The following is a 21355-nucleotide window of genomic DNA, read 5'->3' as shown; positions in this document are numbered from 1 at the left end:
CAGCGGCGAGGTCCAGAGGCAGGCGAGCAGCCGCCGCCGGGGGCTCAGCGCTTCAGCACCACGCGGCCGCGGACAGCGCCTGCGGCGGGCCCGGGCAGGCGGAGGTAGCGCGGCAGAGGCTAGGAAGGGGGCACCTGGGAAGAGGAGGCCTCCTTCGGGCACCTCGAAGAGAACCCTTTCAAGGATCGTTCGCTGCTTGCTGAGTGGATTAGTCTTCGTAGGTGTGGTGGTTTTTTTGTTTTTGTTTTTTTCCTACTAACTTCATTTCTCGCATTTAGGAGCCATGCTGTTAAAGTCCGTGCGTGAGGTGTTTCATAAATGCTTCCGGAGCACAAGCGCAACCTCACTGAGGCATGAGTGTCCAAAACGAAATTTTATCAAATTAGAATGGTCCTACGGTGTTAATTCTGTTCATCATTATATTTATGATTTTTTTCTCATCAAATTTTAACCCAATAATTTTAGAGAAGAAACTGTTTTGAAGAAAATACCTTTTTCAGTACACATTAAAAGCATCAATGGGGTATAAACAAATGGAAACCTTAATAGACAAATTTTCCTTCCCTATTTACTTTTCCGTATACACAAATGAACATTTAATAAAAAATAAAGGCAGATAGCGACAGGTTTCTGGTTCCTTATCCTTCTAACCTTTTTATACCCACATTCTTGATGCAACCTTGTATGTTCAATCTGTCTTTTTTTTTTTTTTTTCCCCAATGAGTTTTTAGAAATTTCAGCTGTGCAGTGGGGTTCACAAATACATGCTGCAAAGATTATGATCTCTGCTTTTTATTGTTGATTGTGGCAGGAGAAAACTTCAACTAGTTTGGAAACTGTTGATAATCCCTGTATTGAATGATTGAAGAAAATATTCATGTTGTGTACCTGCTTTTCAAAATTGTGGGCATCTTATGCTTCATTGCAAGATGTAGGATTGGAAGATGGGACAGTTTCATACACATGACCAATGTCATTTTTTAAATGTTTATATGAGTCCGTGACTGGTAAACCTACTAATTCGTCTCCATGTGTTGCACATAGCTTGCATCTTCTATACCTGGATGGACTCACAGTGCTCTCCTTAGTAAACTGAGAGCAGAAAATCTCTGTTTTATTTAAAGAGAATAATAATAGTAAAAATACCAGTTGTTGCAGAAGACTTTTTAGTGGTTTCCAAGTAAGGCAACAGCAAGTTAGATCCTTAAGTCTTTCTTGTAATATAGCTGTGATATAATATTTAAACATGTAATGAAAAAATATGTCCTACATGGTAAGAGGATACAAGCAAAGTTACCCTAGTTTCAGAATGTGTTGTTTTTTAATGACTGTATTTGTTATTTTTAATTTCCTGATTTCTTTTCCACAATTCTTTTCCTTTCTAAACAATGTAAAGGGAAGAAAAATTAACTTCCTTTTGTGAAATATAAGTACTCTGTTTACTTTTGGAAAAGCTTTGTTTAAATTTATTTATTAATTTTTTTTAAAGGGGGGTAAACATGTGGATGTGCGTATGTTTTAACGCTCATTTTGAGAAACTTTAATCTCAACACTTCTAATATTGGCAGTCTGGTATTCATTGTAACTATAATAGGTTATTTCATGCTGCTTCTCTTTATATTCATGGTTATGATACTGAAATGTTAAGACCACACACAGACAGCAAAGTCTCTAGCCACTTACGCATGTAAACAGTCTGGCTTTTTACAAAGTGGAAAAATATTTCTTGTGCACTATTTTAACATGATCAGCATGTTAAGGCTCAAGCTGCAACTGTGTCAACATTTCTTTGGCTGTAACCATTAATTCTGTAGCCTCTTGATAATATGTAAAATGTGAAACTGGTTTGTTTACTACTGGGACTTGTCAGCAATTACTGTCTGCATTTAGCTTAGTACTTTCAAATAGATAATAGATCAAAGAATTATTTTTGCATCATCGTTCTGGTTTTAGAAAAACAAAGGTTTTCTTGGTTTTATTTTTCAGCTGGCTTTGGGCACTTTAAAGAGATGTTTGAGCCATAAATTTCATAAATATTTTTCTTATGTATATTGGTAGGCAAAGGCACAATGTATTGAACACGATTCTGTAACTACTATTTTATATGAATTTGTCTGTAGAGACGGGAACATGGATCTCTTTCAGGTCGCGATTATCTGAAGACCCGACATGACTTCACCCCAGCTAGGATTTTTTCTTTTATTTATTTTTGTATTTGATGCATGTTTTCAGCATTCTTACCGTTATGAACTGCAAGTGTAGTGGTCACACATTTAATATCAATGCACCATATCATCTTCATCACAAAGAATTGTGAAGACTACAAGAACTAATAGACTGTTCTTCATTTCTTTAGAGTATGAGCCTGATAAGGTTAAGGATATCTGTAAAAGTTGTTATATATATGTGTGTATATATATATAATTTTTAGACATAGCATCTAGTCTAATAAATTTTGTCATTTCTTTCATGTCTATTCTCATCGTATTTATTAATAAACATTCATTTCAGCATATCAGTGAGTGTTTACAGTTAATGAAAAGATGGATGACAGTTTATTAAGTGGTCATTGCGTTAGTTGAACAAAGCTTAAGTGGTGCATTGTACAAAAATAATAATCTTAAAGTATAGGATTTTGTTTCTCTCCCAGCTACTTTGAGAGTTTGTCCAAACAATGAACTTAACCTTTATAGCAAAAAAAAAAAAAAAAAAGACTGAGGAATTTTGTAAGCATTTTTGTAAATACGCGTACCATACATGAAATTAAGTTGATTTATCTGAGGATCACTTTCTATTTTCAGCTTAGCTATAGACTGACAATTTCAATGAATCCCCCTTCTTCATCTTTAACTTACATAGGCACTCTACAAAGAGAAATGCAAGGAGCATTTGAGCTGTCCTTTTTTCCATTCATGATGAATAAGAAAGCCACTCTCTTATTTTAATTCCATTACTTTGGAGTCAAATGGAATATTAAACTGTATCCTAGTCTTCTCTGCAATTTTGAGTACATCACTATTCTGTAGATGATTTGTCTTGAAAATATGGTGTTACTAGACATATCTACAGAACTTCAGTAAGAGGGAGCCTTTTTACTTAGAAGTAGGCTGTATAACAACTAAATAAAATTTTCCACTACTTCTGAGAAGGCTGCTATTAATTAATTCAATGATCTCTGAGACACTTGGTTAAAATATTTCACCTGAGCTTTTCTTACATGCTTATGAAAATCTAAAGTACTCGTTTTCCCGTAAGTGCTTTATTGGAATGAGATTGAACTGACAGCACAGTACAGACTACACACCAATCCATTCCAGAATAAGACTGCCACGTTAAAATCTCAAAATCAGACAGAATAGCAGTATGGATGAACTAAATTATTTGGAAATTCAAATTTAGGGGTATTCGGCCGATAGAATAAGGAATGATAAGAATCTATTAAAAGGCGAGTCCATTATTTTGAAGTCGCTATTATAAAATATTTCATAAATGTATCACTATTATTATATGATTTTATGAAGCTTTTTGTTTGTAGATCACTACCTTTTCTTTTTTAAGACTTAAATGCTCTTTGCTGGTTAAATTTTGCTACCATTACTGAATATCATTCAGACCAGATGATTTGTAACTGCTAAAATTAGAATGAATCTTTTTCCAGTAAAAACTAAAAAGATACCATTTTCCCAAACAGCATATCAAAAATGATGATCATTGTGTTTTGTTGTTCTTGTTCAGCTGTCTGGCCCAGATGAATTTCCTTTGATGGGAAAATGATAAATATAAATTAAAGTGAGACAGCAAATTATTTTTATTTGTTGGTTAGAACTGTATTCCTAATAGTTTTATTTTCTAGTGTTTAAGCATCCGAATAGATTTGCAAATGTTGTGCAAAGTATCTGTTTAGTACAGCAGTGGGAACGCAAACTTTTTTTCCAGACTCAATAGATCTTCTAGCTGTATGTTACAGCATAGTAAAGGGACTTCGAAAAACTGCTCTTAACTGTTTTTTACCACCCAATTTTAACTGATAACATGCTTGGCCTCATCAACAGATGCACATAATGCATTCAGTTTATATACATTATATATGCTAATACCTGTATTTTTTAAGAAGTTAATTTCTTATTGTTCCCTGCAAATGGTTTGGGGAAGAAAAAAAAATACCTACCAGCTATGTATTATTGTATTTTTTATGATACCAAATCACAAGCTTTAGGAAGTGACAAATTGCAGGTTGAGTTTTGTGATGAACCCTTTGCCACTACTTTGAAAAACATGCTCTCCAAGTTATACACATCTGGGAAAAATCAGTTTACATTTGTTGGTAGAAAAGCCTTCGATACCTAGTTAAGAAATCCCTCTGAGAAAAAAATCTCAGTAGAGGACCCTGAATCTCAGTATTGCCCTCCGTTTGACTGCAGACAATCCTGAATAAAGATGGAATCTGTTTTGAAAGCCAAGAGGAGAAACTCTAGGGCACTAAGGGATGTGGCTTAGTGGTGAGACTTGCTAGGTCACGTTGATGGTTGGACTTGACAGTCTTGAAGGTCTTTTCCAACCTAAATGATTCTGTGATTCTACATGGTGGGATGGCTTATTTAAGGGAGCAGGAACAAGGAGGAGAATGATGTACATGATCAGTGGAGCAGAGATGTGTAGGTAGAGTCAAACTGAAAGCTGAATAATAAAAGGTGTAATGGCAGAGTAACAGATCTCCTGATCTCCCTTTCTTTTTCCAAAGTATGGAGTAGGGGGAGTAAAACGGGAATTAGTATAGTAGTTTGATCATGAGATAAGGATTAGGAGTAATAAGGGAGATCCAAACTGATGGAAAATCTTGAGTGACAGGATTTTTTGGGGGTGGGGGGTGAGGGGGGCACAAGATTGCTTTTGCCAACTGGGAATAGGGATGAGATTAGGAAAGTCTAGATGTTAGAAAGTGTCATTTTAGGGAGATGATGGTGGCAGTCATCTGCTTTATAGTCTGTGCTCTACTTTGCACCATAGAAGGAAAACCTGAGGTCCCTGGAGTCAGTCAGAAAATGTTTTATCCTTCTCTAGTACTAATCTAAAGTAAGGATAATGTTTTAAGGTAGGTTAATTGTATTGGTTCAGTTGGCAGAGAATTCTGTGGTGCTTCCCATTCTGCTAATTTCCCTGTGGGAGTCAACATGTCACCATATGGTAGGTTTTACTTAATCAGTTCTCAGCCTGTCCTTACCAAGGTTGTAGAGAGAAACTGTTAAAAGTAACTAATTTACCTGCAGTTATTGGTCTTTTTGGACGTTTCTCTGTAGTATATTGTGGTTGTGTTTTTAATACATCACTGGCTCGCTGTAAGCACTTTTTTTTTTTACAAAGAGATGAATAATAACTGTATAAGGCAGTTTGAGCTGGAAAAGGTAAAGTTCACTGTGGTGTTCTTAGAGGAGTAAGTCTTTAAAGGTGTACTTAACTAGAATATAGGTAAATTATCCTAGCAGTCCATTTTCCAAGACTTTATTAGAAAGGTCAGGCCTGTTCTCGAATGTTTTCTCCTAGCTATTGCTATTCTTAATCAGTTAATGGAGGATGAAATAAATCCTCACCCCCGCAAAAAAAAAAAAAAAAGTCAAAGCCTCTTATAACACAGGAAATCTGTAAGAATAGATTTTTTTAAAAAATTCTCATCTACATTTCTATCAGGCCTAACATTTTTATCTAAAAGTGTGTACATCTCTCTTGATGTCTTTTAAATACTTGTGTGTTTGTCCAAATGTTTCAAAAGATGCTCAGCTGATGAAATTGCGGGGATATTTGAAGGTTATAGTTTTTCATTTAATTTTTCTGAAGCATTTTATATGTAATTATGTGTTATGAGAAGCTATTTACCAAATGCTAACAATGACTATTTTTTTTGCTAGTCATGCATATTCAGCCATTCATCATTAGTGTATGGGTTCAAAAAGATGTAACTTTTGCTAAGCTCAGGATGACTGTTACCTGCTAATTTTTAGATCAATTACTTCCGAACATCTTCAGCGTAATGAAGGAAGGTTGAAGGCTGTATTGAAAAACTTTAAAGCCTGCAAGATTTGGAGCATCTAGCACTTTTATCATGTGGTAACCGTTAATATTAATGAATGTAAATGTTTCCACACCCTGGTCTTTAGTGTTCTCTTTGATGTTAATTACTTTGTAGTAGATCACATAAATCCAGTCTTTGTGTCTGACAAGTAAGGGAATATGTCCTCTTAAATTAACTATGTCCCTTAGCAACATAGTAGGCCTTATTAGTTGATTAGTAACACACATTTTTTTGCTGTGTCTGCTACATACAAATATTTGTCCTTCTATGTTTTTCTTAAAACTCTGAATAGATATTTGTTAATAAATTCAAGCAAAAAAAAAAAAGATATACATACATGGGTATATTTTCAGACACGTTAAAGCGGTATTTTTTTTTCTTCTTCTTAGTAATGTGACACAGATAAAATGGACAGTATGTTCACTTGTTCCTGTCTCTGTTGTTCTCCGTGATCCTGACATCCAGGAACTGTAATCTATCCTGAGCTGTCATCTGTTTTTTCATTCCTTTTAACAAAGACAGACTAGCACACTATCCCCTTTTTAATTAAAAAAAAAAAAAAAAAGCTATTGCTTTCTAAAGAGTAATTCCCCTTAAATGTTTTTTTTTTTTTTTTCTGTTGAAATCCAAGGAAAAACACACACACACATATATTATGTGTGTGTATATATATATATATATTTTTTTTTTTTTACTTTGCAAAAGCGTCCTCTTTCCTTTGTTGGCTCGTTAAATAGGTGCAGACATGTAGGAACTGAAAACTCAGCCGTAACAGTCTAGCTTTGCAGATATTGTTGAAGACCCTTAGTTGTCATGGTGTTACCTGCTGTTATTTTCCATAGGTGATATTTGGACCAAGTACAAAGGTTCATCTTTTCCTTTTCCTCCTGTGATTTTCGTTCATGGAATTGTGCAATGGCTGTAGCTCTTTTAACGTTGAAGGTGTATTATATTAGTTGCATCAATCTTCATGTATTTCAGTATATTTCTGACTACTGAGGCATTACCTAAGCTCTATCAGAAATATTTTGCAGTATATTAAAAGGACTTTCCATCTTGCCAACCTGTCTTTTTGAACTTTGTGGGCTTCTAATAAGTTGGGTGCAGGTGAATATTGTTAAGGAAGAAAAGAAACTTTCAGACCTGTAACGTGATCTATCTGTTGGAAGAATGTTTCATGGATCTCTTTATCTCTGCCCACAGAGGGCAAAACCTTTACAAAGGAAGCTACTGTTGCACTGCTTTTCTTCCAAAGGGGAAGTGTGTTCCCCCCAAAATGACCCTGAAATTCATGGCTGAATGTCTTGAGGAAAACACAAGTGGATTTATTCCATTGAAGCTGATTGCAAACCTTTCAAATGTTGGAGCTGCTTATTTTTTTGAGACTTTTGTTCATCTTATTCAGAAATGTGAAACCTGTAAAGGATCTACTTGTTTTTACAGATCAACAAGTTTAAGATCCTAAAGGATGGATTTTGTTCTCGAGTACAGCATGTCATCTCTAAGTCTCTGTAAGCCTTTTATACATGTATGCATAAACGTTATGATGGCAGAATTTGATGCTGTGTTTTTTCTTAAAAGTCTATTCATTTTCACTGTTGGTACTATTGTTGATATGATCTGCTTCTGTAGCTGAGATCAATTTTGCATGACAGTCATTTAAAAAAAAACAAAACAAATACATATAGGAAACTCTGTTAAAAGTAATTGTGAAAACAAGTTGATTAAACATAACACACCGCTGTAAAAACTGTAGTCTTTAAAAAAAACAACTTAACAAAAATAATGGCTTCTGTTTATGCCATATTGATCTGTGGTCCTGCTGTTTATGTAGGAGTAAAAGCACTATTGGCAGATATGGTTTAAGTATGTAGATTCTTGGCAGATTTTATTGTAAAACCTCCAGCACTTTCTTGTAATACTAAGCTGTAAAGAATAGCTGCTTTAAATATCCTTCATTTCCCATGCATACTGAGTGCTTTTTAAAAATCCCTGCAAAATAATAAAAATAAAAAAAATCTTGCAATGTTAAAGCTTCAATGGAAAAAAATCTGACAGGTTACATTTCTTATATACTTTTGTGCTTCCTCTGAAATAAAAACTTTCCCAAATGGTCAATGCAGCGTACTGAATGTGACCAGTAATTTCATGTAAGCATTTAAGTTCATAGCCCCCATCAGAATTCCTTGCTTGGGTATCGGATTCTTTGCAAAGATATTTTCATTTTTTGCCACTATCTTTACGCTATTAAATGAATGTAAGTTGAGGGTAAGTTTATCTGCAAGGTCATAGTGAAACTTAAAACTTGATGTAGAAAGTATACTTACCAAGGTTGGAACTAGAAATAAACCGACAAAGAAAAGTATATGGCCATACTGCTAGTTATAAATTAAGTGTCAAGGTTTCAAATCTGGGAAAGTATCATCAGAATTTATAAAGTTCTAGCTAAATAATCCATTCTCCTCACTTCAGACATCTGTTACTGGTTATTGTTTGAGTGACCACCGTGTACATTATACAAAAAGGAATGTGTTTTTTGTAAGATCTCTGCTAATGTGGTAGATAAAATCCCAGCGTTTGATAGCAGTGCCAAAGGGCAAAGAGGTGCTGAACAATATTCCTCATCTTTACCATAACTTTCCTTCCTGGAAAAACAGGCTTTGACAGTGGGAAAATGAAGACAGAGATAAGGAGAGGTGGAAAGAAGCTTGGGAACTGAGAATGATATAGACCAGAACTGTACTTCAGCGAGCAGGGGAAAAAAGTCTTTTCTTACACTGATGGCACCAATATATTTTTTGTTGTTGTTGTTGATTACAAATCTGAGTTATATGTCCTTGATATGGTAATAAATTAAAAGGACTTGCAAGTTAAGAAACAGTTGTCTTTCTTGGCATGTAATGTAGGCTGGGTCTGGTTTTCACTTCTCTGGCAACTGATCATTAAAGAAAAATGCACTGTTCTTATTAAAGCAGAATGCTATGTTGCTCTCAATTTTTAAGATCTTTAAGGTTTGAGAACATTTTTCAGAGGGGCAAAATTGGAACTGATGAAAGCAATACCTCTTGCAGGATATGAAGCAGCTGGCAGTGGTGGTTATCTTGTTTTTACTGTTTGTGGGTACTAAATTGCAATGCAGCAGGTAGCAATGCTTGTTGCTTGTAAATTATATTTCTTTTCCCCTTACAGAGCTAAGCAGGTAGGTGCAGGTTTTGGGCAATTAGTTGCACTGAGGATATAAGTAAGTCAGTTTTATTTTACAGTTTTAATAAGTTGCTGGATTGACATAGCCATGGCAGTTAACCAAGATTTAGTTCAGATGACATCTTAGATGCTCTTTATTAGCATATCTTATTTTACTGAGCTGCTTTCTTCTGTAAGTTTTTCTACAGCCTCCACCCATTTAGAAGATGCATTGAGGGAGGTATTGTGACCTTGGTTAGGCATGAAGAAAGTCTTAAATGAAGAATTTAAAGTAATGAGAAATACTGTGAAGCGTTAGAAGACCTATGGCACTTTTATATAATGTACTTAATAATAGAGCAAAGAGTGAAATAATCTGTTAAATGTAGGAATACGTATCTTTAGCTAGAACGTGATTAAAATAAAAAAGGGACCATTTTATGTGAGAATATTCTCTTAGATACAGGAGAATGTTGTGTGTTTTTTTTTTCCAGTTGTTTGGTTTAACTGTAGGGGGAATCTGGGAGCTGCGTGAAGCAGAATCAGTATGAGAGAGGAGAAGGAGAGAGGGAATCATGCTCAGCCAGTGCTATGTGCACAGCAGGAGAGAGTACTAAGACATTTGTAGAGTTTTGCTATTTACTAAGATGTCATTAAAAGCTGAAATTTTTGAAGCAGACACATTTACTTTGAAAATTCAGCTGTAAAAGAATCCATGGGTTTTAATATAGTTTAGCAGATCTCGTTCTTTTTAAACTTCCTCAGTTCCATGTTTTAGACAGTGCCACATATGATAGGACTAGTGCATCTGTTAGATCAATGTCTAACCGTTATAGTACACAGATTAGCATAAGCCCCATTAAGGTAGAATTAATGAATATGTATTTTTGTGTAGTACATAGGGGGAAAAAATCAAAACACAGTTTGTAAAGCAAAGTCATGCATCACAGCCTACTGGCTTCTTTATAGGATCCAGTGAGTGTAATGAACAGGGAAATCTGGTTGCTGTAACCCACTTATTTTCCCTGAATATGTTTGGCAAGGTGCTTCACTGAAGTTGCTTTAAATGAGCTAAAAAAGAAGGTCCTTAAATAGATTACCTGGCTAGTGGATAAAGGGAGAAGGAGTCAAACAGGGAACTCTGGGGCAGATGCTGTTCGTCGATGATCTGAAAAGGGAGCTGAATAGCGAAGACTTGCAATGAAGTGTTTGAAAAAAATCTCAGTATTTAGTGGCTGTACTATAAAATGACAGATGAATAAGTAAAGGTGATGTCTTGGAGTGAGGGAGAACAACTTGTGCACATTGACGCTGGGTCCTGAACAACTTATCACCACACAGGAGTGAGTTCTTAAAGTTTATAATTTCTGAAATCATCAGCTTAATTCACTGCAGTGTTTTAAAACAAAGTAAGTTTTGGGAATTATTAGGAACAGAATGGAGGAAACATAAGTTATACCATCACTGAGCCATGGTGCAAACTGAGGGCATGTCTACTTTTTATACCCTGTGTATGTTTATAGCTCTCCTTAGTGAAACTAAGAATTACTAAGAGGTGTGGAACTTCTTCAATATAAGGAACAATTTATTACACTTCAGCCTGGAAGAGAGACAGCTGGAGGTGAGAATAATAGTAGTCTGTTAAATTATGATGGCACCATGCATGGCGTTGTGTTCTAATTTAACAACCGAGGGCATTAAATGAAACCATGGTAATTTTGAAATGAGCTAGGAGATATAGTTCCTCATGCATGTGAGATTGGTTTGTGGGACTACGTGCCCAAGAATGTTGTGGATGCAAAAAATTGAGTTTTACAAACTAGTTTGACAAATTCTGGGAGAAAACAATCACCGAGGACTTCTAAATACAAATACAGGCTGAAGAACCCTGCAACCTCATATTACTGAGCATCTAATACATCTACTGAGGAAAGTATTATTATTTGCTTATTTCTTTTAAATCTGTAGACATATGCTAGCCACTGTCAGACACGGGATATGGTTCACTGTGGACCTCTGGGTTGAACCAATGTAACTTTTTATATCTTTAAAGTACACGTTTTGTTACATAAAATCAACGCTATTTATCATTTTAAGTGATTTTAGTGTTTTCCTTGTGTATTAGGATTGCTGCTAATTAACATTGGAACTTGACTTTTATAAACAGAATTGTGGGAAATATTTCCCACATATTTCCAATTAGTAACATAATCCATGGGACATTTGGGAAAAAAAATGCTTTGAAATTTAAAACTTCAACTTTTTAAAAATGCATTTCCAAATACCCTTTTTAAAAATGCATTTCCAAATACCGGTTGATGTCCTAGGTACTGATAGCATTTTTAATATTACTAAGTTATGTCCTTTTTCTTTTTTGAAGCTACATCTTTTTTAAGATCAACAAAATAGAGAAGTTTTGAGACTAAATCAGTGTTGTTCCCCCCCCCACACACACACCAAAAAATATATATATATATAAAAATAGGACTTCTCTGAAATCCTGGAAGCATGTTGTTTCTATTATACTTCATAATAGGTGAAAATGAGTGATGTGTTACCCAGATTCTCTGTACGTTGTATTAAAATCAGTGTTTTCTCTTGGGTGTTTATTACTTAATTGACCACATGTGAATGAAATACCTATCAGTGTGTTTAGTGTGAAAAAGAATTACAGAAACTGACAAAAACAGTTATAGATCAGGCTATACTCCTGGAAAGTACTGAGTTTCTTTATTTCTGTGTTTATTCAGTGTTTGTTTTCTTATTAAAAACATTCACACAGAGTTTAGATAATCTTTCCCCTAGTGGAGGAGACTTAAGTAGATTAACGAGTTTTTACAGACCTGTCAAGAAGTGGTAGGCACTCCTCCCAGCCCCAGCCGGAGAAACTGAGTTGTAGAAAGATAATTTTCAGGAGTCTTTTTTTATTTTTGTTTCAAATTCTTGATGTGCCTGTTGGGTGCATGTAAATACTCATGAATATATGTACTATTAATGCGGTGCACACCTGCCTTCATTATAGGTAGGTGATGTGTTACTGAGCCCCTCCTGAAGGCCTAATGGCAGAACACAGGTGTACTTTGTCAGCTGCATCTGATTTGAGCTAAGATATGGTCACCTGCCACCTGCTTTTCATTGCTCTGCTCTCCTACCCGAGGTTGACACTTGGGTGTGCTAGGATCGATATGTGAATAGACATTCCCTATTTGTTTCTATCAAAAGGTTCTGATTTAACTCAGTAGCTTTTAGTATGCCCTTTAAAACAGGCGTTGTATCAGAAGCAGTTTAGTTAGGGGTCAGCTGTGCCTATTCTGTCTTGGAAGTAGTAACTTAGGGCAGAAGCAAGGTGGAAGAAGCATGGGCAAGGAGGGACAAATGGGGAAATGAGCAGCCTGTCTGGTGACAGCATGTCTGTCAGGAACCTGGGGACCTTCCACCACTCATTCTTACTCATCAGTAACTCCTCAGTGTTCAATTATGGTAACATTTTAGAAGTTTTTATAAATCAGGCGTTGCTACTTTTCTTTTTTCTTCATTTTTGTTTTTATTTATGCATAAAGTCTATTTATTATATGGTCTATTCAATGGCACATGAAAGCGTTTTTTACTGGAACACTCAGGAAAGAAAAATACATATTCCTTTGCTTTGTAGCTGGTAATTTCTTGCAGTTCTTGTTGATCTGTTTCCATTTGGAGATACTGTGTATCCTCCATCCATTTGATTCTGCTTTTTCAGGGTAAGATTTAGTGTCCCTTGTTTACTCTGTTGTATGTTTGCAGATACTGTTGATTATTTTGTTGACCTTTCCTATATTTTATGGTGACTAAATATGCTACCACTTGATTTAAGGGTTTTGTCCAAAGGAGGTGTCTTCAGTCATGTGCCATTTTCAGAAGTGAATCACTTCTTATTTGTTACGTTATTTCTGGAAAAGCTTTCATGCAGTTCTGAAACTTTCCTGGCTTAGTTTTATTTGAAAGACAAATTAGTTTAAAATGCAGTTAAAAAAAAATAAATATGTTTTTTATGCGCTTGGAAAATGTAACATTTCAACTACTTAAGCAAATTTAACAACATTAAGAAATCCTTTTAATTTGGCTTGCTAGTTCTTTTTGCAAATAAAAAATTCTTTGGCTTTATGTATTTGTCTTAAAGCCTGAGCATGTGTAATCAATGTATCTTTAATCTGGTAAGTTATTTTGGCATCAGGATTTAACATCTGCAAATATTTTATATTGAAACATGGACTGCAGATGTTTGGTTTTCTGTTGCCTCCTGCTTCCCCCTCAAGTAGTTGCCTGCTGCGGTAGGTAACATCTTCATAAGAGGGAGGGAAGGAAGTAAATTTTAGTGCAGGTGAGACCTTGTCTCTTAGTATAAAAAGGAATCAGAGGCTTTGTGAAATAGTTGCAAAGTTAGGGAACGTGGAATGATTTCCTGCTTGGGTCCTGCCCTCGCTTCCCTGTTCTGTTTTTATGAGAGGGAAGTCAGCCCATCCCTGCAGCTGTTGTACAATGAGCTCGAGAAATATCTTATGGGATGCATCATGTGCTTGGGAGCTGCTGCTCCCTTCATCTTAGTAACGTGTGCGCCACCTTCCCAAACAAAGACTGGACTTTTGCTCTTTTATCTCCTGTTCACTTTACAAGAATTATGTAAGTAGTGTTTTACATGGTACCCAGTGTCTGAATTGATCTCACGCAGTTTACATCAAAAGATATTTGAGATGGTGTCTTTTTACTTTAATTTTTATTGTACTTAATTTTCTTGTCATGACTAGAATATGCAGAAAAATGAAATCAGGTGGCAAATTACTAAGCTCCTTAGCCATCCTGCATGGTGTTTTATTCCATATACTTAACAAATGCATCAGTAGCTTGCCAATACGTATGTGAAAAATCTTTTGTTATACTTCAAAGCTTGGCTTGTTAATATTAAAATACAGTATGTAAAGTGTATATTTAGAAAAGCTGTGAAAAATATTTAACAAGTTAAATGTCTGAAACGGGCACTTAGGTATTTTTAATTGCTGGCTGTAATTTATCTAGAAAATTATGGTCACTTTACTGTTCACAATTTCTAGGTTAGTCACCCTGCTGTTTCTTAGCAGGCCTCTAATAAGCAAACCCTTTAATACGTTGCGAAACTCCAATCATTCTAGTTATTTTAACCAATCACTAGACCTGTGTTGGTTAGAAATAGCTAATTTGAAATTCAATTTAGTTACTATGATGAAGTGTGTTAGAAGTTGATAATGAACTACATGTGTTTATGATCTACAGTGCTGAAATCAGAGAAAATGATCGTTGTGTTACGTCAACGCTTAATATGATGATACCTTCTACTGTTTTATCTGATCATCAATACAAAATGAATGAATTCAGCTATGCAGAGCTCTTCGTATAGGGTACTCGCTAGATTCTTTATCTTTTCCTGAGTAAGAAACTAAATCCCGGCATTGACTTTGTAGAACCACAAAGGATGTGTCAAATTCCAGTTCGGTACTGCAGTGACACAGCCATTCTCATCGTGAGTTGTTTTCATAACACCAAACTTATATTGTCAATAATACCTTAGGGTGAGAGCTGGTAAGGTAGCTCTCACCTTATCTGCACCCACTTACCAAAGACCAACTGATACACAGTAATGTGCTATCCTGTGTCACCCTATTGATTTGTCCAAGCCCTAAAAAATGTCCTTAATATTTACAGATAAAAAATAATTTCACGTAGATTAAAAGTGAACTTGTTCAGCTATCCAGTTACCATGGGCTCCCATGCCCCCCTCCCAGTAAACCAAAGTGTCAGAAATGCAGGTTGCTGCAGAGACGAGTACTTTGTCGTGGCCTGCTAGCTATGATTCTAAAGATGCCAGAGTATTTATAATACTATTTCACGACAAAAGGGTGAAAGCAGCTTGTTGGAATCTCAAATTATCTTTCTATTATCTTGAACAAATACTGCGCTGCTATTTCTGTTTTTCTGGATCAGTTCTGCCACAGGCAGGGACATGGTATATATTCTTTCAAAACAACATTGAGATTGCACTGTTACTTGGAGACTTTGCCCTGAGGAAAAACTCGCTTTTTGCAATTGTTTGAGCTCCGGCTACATGACTCCTTTCAATATGTAGGCTACAAAACCTCCTACGGAATTGGGACCAGACCAGCATAGATTGACAACCTAAATTAACCTTAATTCTCTCATGCAATTTAGGCCTCTTTTTCAACATTGTACCTGATAGAGCAGTTCTCCAAAACCAGTTCAGATGTTATGATTAAGTAATGACTGCTTAGCCTGACTTCGGATAATGAACTGAAGGGCTCTGTTTGCACTGAAATGTTTTTGCATTGCTTTAAAAAAAAAAAAAAAAAAAACATGCAAATGCTGTTGTTTTACCATGGCAAATACTTAGGGTGTTCTTGAAGGAGTTGTGCTGATTTAATCTTCTGATTTGGGTTGATCTCTCATAATTATGTGCTTTAACAACAGCACGTTAGTCCTTAATTTGAGAGTCACCATTATAACATACAACTCCATTATAATACACAGCTCCATCAGATTTGAAACTACTTAGATTTCTTTATGCTTTTCTAGCAGACCCACTGCTCCCAAAAGCTTGTTTTAAAGGCTTGTTCTCTGCTTGCACCTCCATGGTGGCATGGGAACCCCTGCACATGGTCTCAGTACTCCTGTATGTGATAGATGGCATCTAGATAGATAGATGAGTCTTCCGACTGAGAAATTTATAACACTATAGCTCATTGAATTTTCAGGTGCTTGTTTTTCCTTCACTAAAACACCAGCAGATTGAATCTTTGAGGATAGATCTTCAAGTTAGAAGAATGCACTGAAACGCACAGTCATTGCTGTTGATCTGTTTTTTCCCTTTTTATTGTTGGAGAGTGATCCCACAGATTTTGAAAGCGAGGGATGAAGGAGATGTACGTGTTAGCTGGTCACCAGAATCCATCTTTAATCCATCTTTGTCAAAACTTTTTAAAACTCTCGTAAATAGGGTCCCATTTGAGATTTCCAAAGAGCAGTCTGGTTGTTCGCTGGACAGTCAGGAGACTGCAGTCAGCACACAGTCCAAGTGCCATAAAGTCTTCTGATTCACAGCAGAGCATGCTCTGTGGGCGTAGGTTTCTAGTTGCTCTTTTAGTTGTGCAGATCTTCCATCTCTTCCCCTTTTTGTGATTCAGGATCCTGTACTCCAGTTTTGCAAGTAGTACAAGCAGCTGTGGATCCCCCTATAATATAGCGAATGGCTCAGCTTTGAGCACATTTTGGGTTAGAACTCATCTCCTCAGGAGCATGCAATATTTACTAAAACAACCAAAAAAAAAACCTCACAAGCTTTGCAGAATTTCCAGAACCAATGGATCATTATTTAGAAAAGATCAAAAGCAGATGAGTATTTTCTTCCTGGTTTCTTTTATTAAATCTCTACCATTCCAAAGAATGGCCTTGCAATTTCTGATGTCAGGTGTCCCCAGATCCCCTCTGCTCCCATACAGGTGTCAGCAGCAGTGATGGCATACACAGCTATCCTGAGCCATGTGTTTGTGCAGGTTGAGACATTTGCTTGGAGAGTATATCCTACACTTTGGGAAACTCTTTATATTGGTTTGAATCATAGTACCCCATTGATACACTTATAAATGAAAGATGAATTAATTTTGTATAATGACAAATACAAAAACACTCCTGTGCTGTATGCTCACTTACTTAAATGATTTTTGCCTGTTGCTCTTGTTCCAGAAGAGAAAAAGTGTCACAATACTGAAAATCATTTTTGTTGATGTGTAAGCAAAAGTAAAACTTGTCACTTTCTTTGGAGTCAGAAAAGTAAAGGAGGAGAACAAACTTTTTCTTCTAAGAAAAAATGGAAAAAGTGAAAATAGCATCCATGTATTGCCATGATATATTTGGCAGAGACCAATACAATGCTTAATTATACTTAACGCAGTAGATTTTTGAACTGGCATAATTGAACTTGGAACATTTGATTTTAGAAAGAATTTGGAAAGAATGGAATACATTAGGAATATTTTTCTGGTTATTATAAGAGAAGATTATAATCTCAAGCTTCTTACCATTTATTTTCACAATATCTCTTAGCCATGCTTTTGCCACCTGGAGACTGTTGATACCCTCTGTCTGTGATGTCCTTGGTAGCCCTTTCCAGCATTGCAATGTTTTTTGGTGGTCATCAGGGTCTAGTCTAATTATTTTTTAAACTATTGACATAATCTGAATATGAAATAAAATTATCTCTGTAACTAGATACCTCAACTTTCTGGGAAGTTAAAAAGATGAGGAAGAAAGACTCCCCGTATGCTTAGCCTGGAGAATTGGAAGTTTTACAGCGTATGGCATGCTTCTCTACAAGTGGAACTGAGAAATGCGCTTCAAAATTGCTTTTAATCAAAATTGATTATAAACAAAGCAAGGCTTATAGGGAATGATATTGTCTTGCTCTAGACCAATTAATGTAACCAATTCCTTGAGCTTCTGGGACTACAAAAACCACTCTGATGTGAAGCAAAGGCACAAAGCACAGGCTAACTGCTACCCTTAGGCTGATTGTGTCACCTGTGTTTGCAGCTGTCCTGGAAAGGGGAAGCATGTGTGACAGTTGCAGCCAGGCTCCCTCCCTCCCGCCTGCCCCCAAAGGCTAGTCAAAGACTGTGTGTTTCCTTTTTAACCAGGCGTCAATTAATCCTGACCTCCAGCCCGCATTTGTAAAATAATTACAGAAATGGGAAATGCTAATGTGTCTTGGGAGGCTGGCTCTCCGTTCCTGTCTGGACTAATGATAGAGTACATTTGGAATGATGTCGCTGAGTATAAAATCAGCATGCATCCCAAATATTTTGTTTATAATGACTGTTTTTAGGTTATTAAAAGCAATCCAATTTCAAGAAATGAGAGTCCTGATGTAGGGAGCACTCTTACTGTAAAGATGAGCATGGCAATAAGTATCTGTTTGGGTTTATCTACTTGTAATCCATCTAATATCTGATTATCCCAGGCCAAGGTTTTAACAGGTTATAAGAAGATGGCTTTCCTTGACAGAGTTACCACTTTGCATTGGTATTCATTCAGTTTACATTATGTGCCTGGTTATCTTTTCCATTTGCAGAATCTATGAAGTGTTTGATGTATTTGTATAACCAGTTTGATTCCAGAAAATATGTTTTGAATTGAATGCCATTACTGTACAACAGTACACTGACAACATTCTGAGACAATTTAAAACCCTATGTTTAATAACAGTGAATGATATTAGACTGTTATGGTGAGTACATTAACATCAGGAAAATGAGTTTGTGAAAATGAAGAGTTTTGAATTCCAGAGTGATGGAGGATATCGAATTGGCAAATCTGTTTCTGTCTTTAATTTTACAGTAAAATGGTATTCTAGTGATTCGTGACAAAAGTGTTTCTCGTCAAATCAGATGTTCAGGTCTCAGTTTTGAGAACTGCATCTCAAAATCATTTCCAGTACAAATTTTGAGATAAGTTGAAAATAAAATTAAATAATAATTAAAAAAAACTGTTTTAGTTTGCCTTTCAGTTTACATCACTTAAGAGTGGTGAGTTGCTTCTTGCAGCCACAATGACTGGAAATGCTGCATTTTTCTCCAAAATAAAAGCTAGTATTTTCAGGGAATTATGTCTTCAGAGTAAAAATAAAAATTATTTAGAAGCCTTTATAAGAACACCAGATCTATTAACATAAGCACTGTACACCTTTCTTCCCATTTCCTCCATTCTCCAGTTATTTTGTATTGAAATTTAGTCTGTACAAGGAACTCTTCATTTGTGCTGGAACAGCCAAAACTGTATTGAGCTGCTTAGTGTAAATTTCACCTGTAAAGCTGTATCATGTGAAGAAACATAGAGTATAAATAAAGGTGTAGGGTATAAAGTGCTTTGTATAATGTCAGCGTGCAAAGGCGTCTGCATAGGAGCTTTGTTTGTATCATGTTCAGGGCTTAGGAGAAATAGCAGTTCACAAGACCCTGCAAGATCTGCTTGTACTCTTACTCCCCTTACTCCATTTTGTCTGGGGCAGTTATGATTCCTTGTGTCTAAAGCTCCTCTACCTGAGTGGGGAAACGGTTGGGTTTTTGATGTTGACATAGTTCCAGATACGGTGTCCACAAGAAGAGTGCTCCAAAACTCCAAGGGATAGAAGTCTTCCATTAAGAAAACTCATCTATTACAAAATTTACACACTATTCGTGCATATTTGGTTTTCTTTGAAGTATTACAAATGTTTGGTTGGTTTCTAATGTTTTAAGATAACTTGGAACTGTTTCAGCGTATTATTTGAAATATGATTATTTTCTGTTTTCAAGTAGTTTCAGGATTGGTAAATGAAACAAATATTGCTATTCAAAGGAAAATAATGACAAACATTCTCACTGAAAACATGTCTATGCTGGCATGTGTATGCGTATATATCTACATACATCAGCATCTCTATCTATATAGGTAAATAAAGTTTCTGCAGTCAATACCAAATCATGTAAGTTAACATCTAGCATTAGATAACTGGAATTTTCTTGATGTATCAAGTACTTGTTTGTTGTAGTAAGTGCCAAACCATGAATAATGTACTGCCCTTCTCTTCCTATAATATGCAGTGGCTGTTAACTTTGGTGTTCAGTAGTCAACTCAAAAATTTGCTGGATCTGACTAATGATTCACCAGAGATTTTTGAGAGAGGATTTTGCCATCAATTTAAAGCTGGGAGAGGTTTGCTATTGCAGCCATCTGGTAATTCTTGGGTCTCTTGGGAAGAGAGAAGCCTTTTGATAAAACAGATCAAAGCATTCTGGTCTTTCAGTGCCTGATACCTAGAAGTAACTTAGAACTGATTTCACAATGCCAGTCTTATTTGCTAAACTCTTGCGTTCTGGTTATGATACAATATTGATCATGCATTATATTTTTAAAATATTTGAATAATTACTTACATGATTCTGTTCATATATAATTAAGTGAATTTAGTTACCTAAGTGTTTCGTAATCTCAGAAATATCTAATTTACTGGCTCTGCTGTCATGATTAGTAAGGATCATGCTTCAATCCTGTTGCTTTTTGTCTATACTAACTGCACAGTAAGGAGATTCCCAAAGGTTGTTCTTTTGCTATACCACAAGCCCAAGATGTAGATATACCTTTTGGATTGTAGGTCATGTTCAACTGTACTGTAAGAATAAGTACCACACTATTTCTAGAAATAGTTGTGTTAGCACTTGGAGTTCTGGCATGGGCTATGCAGATGTTTGGCAGTGCAGAGCAAATACAGAAACTTAGGACAGGAATGAATGCCGCGACCTCCCCTTGAAATGAGACCAGTCTCACTCTGGATTGTACGTACACATTTGAGACTTGTCTGGTATCTGGATGCTGTTTCTGTTCCATGAGACATTCCAGATGTGCAATTGCCATGACCACATATGTCCAGTCTTCTCAAAGACAGTTTATTCCAGCACAACAGAGGCACAAGCAGCCAAAAGAGAATGGTGATGTTGGCTCTTACCTTGCAAGTTGTTTACTTCAAGGACGAATGAGATTTGGTGCTGTAGTACAGTAGAAGAAAGGGAATGGTTTGGCTTACGACGTACTGTACTTTTGCATGTGAAATGAGGCATTATTCTTTCGCTAGGGTGTGGTAGCTATAAGGAGATGTGTTTGCACCTGATATACTGACAACCGGAAATAATTAAGTCTTGTATATTGCTGTCCTCAATTAAGGCCTATTAAGGAATTTTAGAAATAGTTAACATGACTTGGGATACAGCCTGCATCATCCTAGCAATTTCATATTACAGTAATTAATAAGTTAGTCTTGTTATCGTTTAACCATTCAAAGTATTGGCTAAATGACAGATGCCAATGAGTATTCTTCAAACTTGCTGTTCCTTTTATTAGGTAATTTGGAAAGAGGAAAAGACTTTTAAAGAGGGTGAGGTTTTAAAGAATTACTAATTTTAGGATAGCTAATACAGTACTAAATTATCAGAAAATATAATGATGGGAATTTGGTGAGGAAATCGTTTATTTTTCATGTGGTAAATTTTGCCT

General features: G+C 35.9%; 1 protein-coding gene across 2 annotated transcripts in view; it reads left to right on the top strand.

The window, feature by feature from the left end:
• Nucleotides 1-21355, top strand: part of SLX4IP (SLX4 interacting protein) — an 81570-nt gene that overhangs the window by 19879 nt on the left and 40336 nt on the right. The gene's annotated exons all lie outside the window — the stretch shown is intronic.

Source organism: Cygnus atratus, chromosome 3 (genome assembly GCF_013377495.2).
Source record: "Cygnus atratus isolate AKBS03 ecotype Queensland, Australia chromosome 3, CAtr_DNAZoo_HiC_assembly, whole genome shotgun sequence".
NCBI lineage: Eukaryota > Metazoa > Chordata > Aves > Anseriformes > Anatidae > Cygnus > Cygnus atratus.
The sequence above is the reverse complement of the archived record's forward strand: the minus strand, read 5'-3'. Positions and strand labels throughout refer to the sequence as shown.